The sequence below is a fragment of the Staurois parvus genome, unplaced genomic scaffold (genome assembly GCF_062004578.1).
Source record: "Staurois parvus isolate SC_StPar_1 unplaced genomic scaffold, SC_StPar_1.0 ptg002329l, whole genome shotgun sequence".
Lineage (NCBI taxonomy): Eukaryota > Metazoa > Chordata > Amphibia > Anura > Ranidae > Staurois > Staurois parvus.
Genome location: NW_028320125.1, coordinates 298,965 through 304,893, shown reverse-complemented (window position 1 = coordinate 304,893; position 5,929 = coordinate 298,965). Strand labels below are relative to the sequence as shown.

At 42.7% G+C, this 5,929-nt stretch overlaps 1 pseudogene; it reads right to left on the bottom strand.

Annotated features, from left to right (window-relative positions):
- Positions 1-4,288: 4,288 nt before the first annotated feature.
- Positions 4,289-5,403, bottom strand: LOC149431243 (legumain pseudogene; annotated as a pseudogene).
- Between the last annotated feature and the right edge of the window lie 526 nt (positions 5,404-5,929).

Below are 5,929 nucleotides of genomic sequence, written 5' to 3'. Positions count from 1 at the left end.
CTCAGTCCAGGGAAATTCAGAAATATGACTTCTCTTCTGATCAGAAATAGAACACTTAACTTTCTGGATTTTTTTTTTTTTTTTCTGTAGAGCCACTGATACCAAAGATGGATTATTTGAAAGGAGGTCCAGAAGAATGTGTTTTTTTTTTTTTTTTTTTTTGGGATTGTGAATGGAACCACCACCCAGTGTGTGTGTGTGTACTTAGAGCTCTATGGACTGTGTGTGCAGAGCTCTTCTGGGTGGGTTCCAGCCTCAAAGGGAAATCCACCTTGTATGGGGGGATGGAATGACTACATTTTTTGTATTTTAAGATCAGAAAACTTCTCAGTGTACAGTCTCACTCTGGTCAATATAAAAATGGGTGAGTCTTTAGAAACGGTGACAAAATGGTGTCTGTCCTGTGAATTTAGTTATTTCTTGTATCAGCAGCCTTTTCAAACAGTAAATACAAAGCGTCACTCTCCTTAGGCTTTTCCCACATAATGATGGGTTTAGTCTTCAGCTGGAGGATGGACTGCTTAGCTCTTTATGCTTTTAATTGCCACCTTGCTGTTCATGTTCCCTGTCCCCTCCTACTTCTCACCATCACACCACCACATCTCAGTGTGTCCAGCATCTCCAATACACTTGGTGACCTCACTCCTTTGGTAACCCCATATAATGTACAGGATAAAAAATTAAAGATACTCAGTGTTTTTGTTATTAGTGTCAGGAATGTCTCCATCACTGACCACCAATGGAGTGAAATGACATGATAGACATTGGAAGCGCAGGATGTTTCACAGCCATGTTTATTGACCCCAGTCAATAATATATATCAGTGTTACCTTCAGACACTACACACCTCGGGGCATGTGTCCAGGTTCTGATAAGGTACACAGGATTTTATGGCCAGCTGTGGACTTTTTTTTTAAAGTTTCTAAAGGCTGAAGGTTTTTTACCTTCATGCGTTCTATGCATGAAGGTAAAAAAACCTGTGTGCAGCAGCCCCCAATCGTTGCCTAAACCCCCTCCAATCCAGCAATGTGCATAATAGCCTTGGTTGTATGGGGAATCTCCCTCATTGGCTTAGAGAGCATTGACTTTTGCTCCTGTCGGTCACAGCCAGTGAACCAATGAAGAGAGAGCAGGGGGGTTGGTCTACCTATGCCTCTGTGTCTTTATGGACACATAGAGCAGTGGCTCAGAAGTATGCAGTGGTGCACCCAGGGAAAGCAGCTTTCTCTGGGGCCACTGCTCGAGGGGGAGCATCCAGGATCTTTTGGTGGGGGACCCAAAAAGAGGATTGATAGGTATTTGCTGACTAAAGCAAGATCTGGGTTTATTGCAGAAGAGAGCTTATGTTAAGAGAACCCAGCTGTGAGTTATTTCAGCCTTCAATACCACTGGCTGCCACTAAGGGGAGTCATCTAAACTCTAGCTGGCTGCAGATACAAATCTTGCATACAATCTGGTGCACTGCTACTGAGATTGCTCAGGTTGTTCTGTGAGAATCCTTGTGTTACCACTTCTACCACTGCCCACACACTGGTCCCTGTCTGGCAGATCTGTTATTACACACCTGACACTAATCTGAATGCAATTAGCAGCCATGTAATCCCAATTTCATACAGATTAAAAAGAAATGTATACCGAGCATACAGACACTGGGAACACAATGCTCCAATCTCTAGGAGGATGAATTCTTAGCTTAGTACACAGAAGGCACTTATTAATTTTTATAGCTTTTTAAGAGGTATGGTTGAAGCTTTCATTTTTATTTATATATTTTTTTTTTTTGATGGACTTCTCCCGCGGGTCACATGAGTGTTCTTACTGGTGCTGTCCCGTGACCTGGATTTAGCTGACAGCGAGCCACATTCCAGGTGTGTAGGTGAGATCTTTCTTCATTTACCACCATGCAAAGTCCCTATACATGTGGTCATGACCACCTTCTTTCCAAGGGAAGGACTCAGTGCTAGCCATGTACACCATGACACCAAAGGCCCACACATCAATGCTTGGGTGCAGCAGCAATTCCCCTTGTTTTAGGCAGCACAGATCACAACCTCTGTATGGAATGATCCCGAACATAGATGGTGCTTGAGGACCCTGAAGACTTGAGTCTAAAACCTTCCAGTTTGATCACATCGCATTCAAAGTCCATCAGCAGAATATTGTCCAGCTTGGATGTCCCGATGGACCATTCCTCTGCTATACATGAAGTCCAAAGCATTTTTGTGGAACAGTGTTTTTATGATTGTCATATTTTTATACAGGTTGGTTTAAATTTAATTTAGACTCCGATAAGGTAAAATGTTACCTGACATAAGAAACCCATCGCATCTCTTGTACAGCAAAACCTAAAATACATAAGCTGAATACAGTAGGAATTTGCTTCAAGTAAAACATAGAATTGGAAGTTAGATGTCACCAGACCTATCTTAAGCCATTTGATCCATTTTAATCTACCAACTAAGCAAGTCGCACCTTTTTTTTTTTTTTTTTTTTTTTTTTTTGTTCATGTCTCACCAACTCAATGTACGGGGTGAACACTTAAAGCTTACAGAAGCTTTAAACGAAACAAAGGCAGAGATCATAACTCAGAACTTAACCTAAAAGATCATTCAATTGATAAACTCATATTTTGTCTTTACTATGGATTGAGGGTTTCCAGCTGGAGCCACCTCAGGGTGGTCAAATTTTAAGACCACAAGCCCATCACTTGCTGTGTGTGTGGTGTGTGTGTTGTCCCAGAATCCTTGTTTGCTAGCCGCCTGGTATGTGTAGTTCATTCAGTATGCATTAGGACTACAGGTCCCATGATCCTCTGCTGCCATGAGAACTGGCTCTAACAGGAAGTGATGTAGATTTCCTAGTACTGGGCACAGGGGGGGGGGGCTCACTTATAGTCCCCACTGGAAGTGTCCCTGAACTGCACCATAAGTCAGCAGTTACATCTAGTTAAGTTGCCAGTTAAAAAGCACAACTGATATTGTAAAGGTTTTCTTTACATGAACTACCTTCTGTAGTCCTTGAGTAGGAGACCATTCTATCCAGAAGAACTTCCACATCATGAGCAACGGAGGTCATAGTGTCCTGGAGAGCAAAAAGAGGAAAATTGTTTATGAATCAGAAAAAAATGTTGAACTACAAAAAAGTCAAATATGAACACTTATTTTCAATTCTATACCTAAATAAACCTCAAATGACCTCCACATTTGACTTGGAAACAGGGGCGGACTGACAACTCATGGGGCCCCCGGGCAATAGGGGATCATGGGGCCCCTGAGTCCTTGCCCAAACTCAAAAATGCCTATGAAAAAGTTACCAGGGGCATCTCATGGGGCCCCCTACTGACCCCGGGCCCTCGGGCAGTGCCTGAGTTTCCAAATGGTCAGTCTGCCCCTGCTTGGGAATAAGGTTTGGTCATTAAAGTGAGAGCTTGAACACAGATGTATGGAGTACAGTTAAAGGACCTAAATATGAAGAAAACAATCTATATACAGGTAAATTTATCAATCAAGGTTATAACGTGATCAAGTACAAAAATGTAAAACAGGACATGTAGCAATACATGTCAGGACATATCCGATAGTTACCAATTCAGGTAGGTGTGTGGGTGTGTGTGTGTGTGTGTGTGTGGGGGGGGGGGGGTGGCTCTCAGTAACTGGTAGAAGATTGATTTTATCCTTAAGTGTCCTAGGGGAAGGAAATTAGGCACACTCTCTCCATGCATGCTTGAGCTAAGGGCAGATGGATTCCAGAGAGTAAATGCTACACAAATCAATTGCCCTTACTCTAGATAGCCACAACCAGACATGCTAGGGGGTTGTTTTTCAAGATGACTTTTTTTTTTTTTTTAATTTCTTACAGGTACCGATAGTGCTGTCAGTTTACGCAATACTTTACATATTGTACATTAACATCAGTCCCTGCCCTCAAGGATCATACAGTCTAAGGTCCCTAACTCACATTCATACACACACATACTAAGACTGATTTTAAACAGGAGCCAATTAACTTACCAGCATGTCTTTGAAGTGTGGGAGGTAATCAGAGAAGACCCGCTCAGGGAGGGCATGTAAACTTCAGGCAGCTAGTGTTGTGGTTGGGATTTGTACCAATGTAGATGGATTTGGCTGTGCAAGTGAAGGTTGGGGTTTGTAAAGAGGATTTGTGATGCTGAAGGCAAATTAAACTATCATAGAATAGAGATTTTAGATTTGAGGCTTCAGAGGGGACAAATCGCAGAGAGGGTTAATCACCCATGTCCCTCTACTGGAAGACTTGGTGTTGCCAGCTGTCAGTGCAGATCTTGGCAGATATTGTCCATAGCATGGGTGATGCTCTCTAGTGGGTATCTGGATTGACAGAGGTTCACTATTGTGTACAACTGTCTCATGGAGTGTTCATACAGTAGGTTGTGCTAGTTGAAGTACTCGGCTGCTACACAGTAACGCGAGCGATCATTAATTTCAGTTCGGTGAGAATCTCTTCCAACTCAGATTCTGTCACCACAAACAATTTTCATCACCAACTTTATTGATCCAGGCTTTGGCCTCCTGTAGGGCCTTTATCCTGGTCAGTACATCCTGGGTCTCAATAGCATTGTTGGTAGCCAGGAACTATCTTTTCATATTATGTACCGGCTCCAGGGTTAAGTGAGGGGCCACTGATTTTAGCACTACCCTGAAATTGTTTTCATCTTGCAAATAGTCCTGTTCCCATACTGCATCATATGACTGGTATTGGTGTGCTGCTTGACCAGTAAAAATTGTTTGGAGTGTCTAATGGTCCTCCATCCAGCTGATGCTGTAAATATCAGAGAGATGTCTTGCTTCTCATCACAGGCATAAGAGGACTCATGAGGGTTGGCGGCTTTGGTGGTGTAAATGTCAATTTGTTGTCATACATGTACTCAGTGCTCTTCAGTTCCTCGATGTGGAGGTCATCACTTGAAAAGGCCAGCAGACCCATAGCTCTGATCAGTGAAGTAGAAAAAGATATGGTCATTAGGTCCAATCTTAATTACCTTCCCAGATTATTTTCCCTTCACCCTTTTATCGTCACCGTTCAGAACCACCAGGAAATTGATAGGACTATCTTTTGTGTAGTCCTTCAGCACTCCCGTGAACACGTCTGTACTGTTGGGCCAGTTTAATTCTTTTTGGTTGGTTTCTCTTCCTTATCTGTGATTATTGTGGCTCACCATGATCTGCTAATAAGGGCTGCCATCCTTCTTGACTATTTGATAAGCGTGGCACACATCAGCCCGATGTCTGTAGTTGTACTAACCATTGGAACTGGCCACCCAGTGCTCTCCCCCCCCCCCCCCCCCCCATCCCAATCTTTTAGGTCATCCATGGATTTGGATGTGGCCAGGACAGCGATGCTGAGGATTAGTGTAACTGGAAGCATCTTGAAAGAGGTAACAGGACCCTGCTTCCCTCCAGGGGTCTGTGCTCTAGGTGTTATCACAGCAATGAGCAGAGTGACTGACTTTTTAACAAAATAAAAATGGAGACATGGATGGGTGGGGCTTTTGCTATAAATATTAAAAATGAATGTGTTTTTTCAATTGTTAGATGCAGGGAGGATCCCTTTTTAAGCAGGCCAGAGGTGAGGCAAAAAAAACAATTTCATGATGAACCAAATGGATCAAGCAGGAACTGGACTGTCAGACTGGACTTGTCAATGTAAGCACAGCATCATCGGCAGACAATCTAATCTTATGTGTATAGCCATCTAGGGTAATACTGGATATATGGCTATCACTTCTAAAGGTCTCCGCCAGTTCCATCATGAGTAAATATAAGTGGTGACCAAGGACAGCCCTGGCAAGTTCCATATGTGATTTATAGAATCTGTCTGCTATAACAGAGGTATAAACACTTGCCAAGGGGTTTGTATATAATATAGATATTGCTGAAGATATAAATCCCTA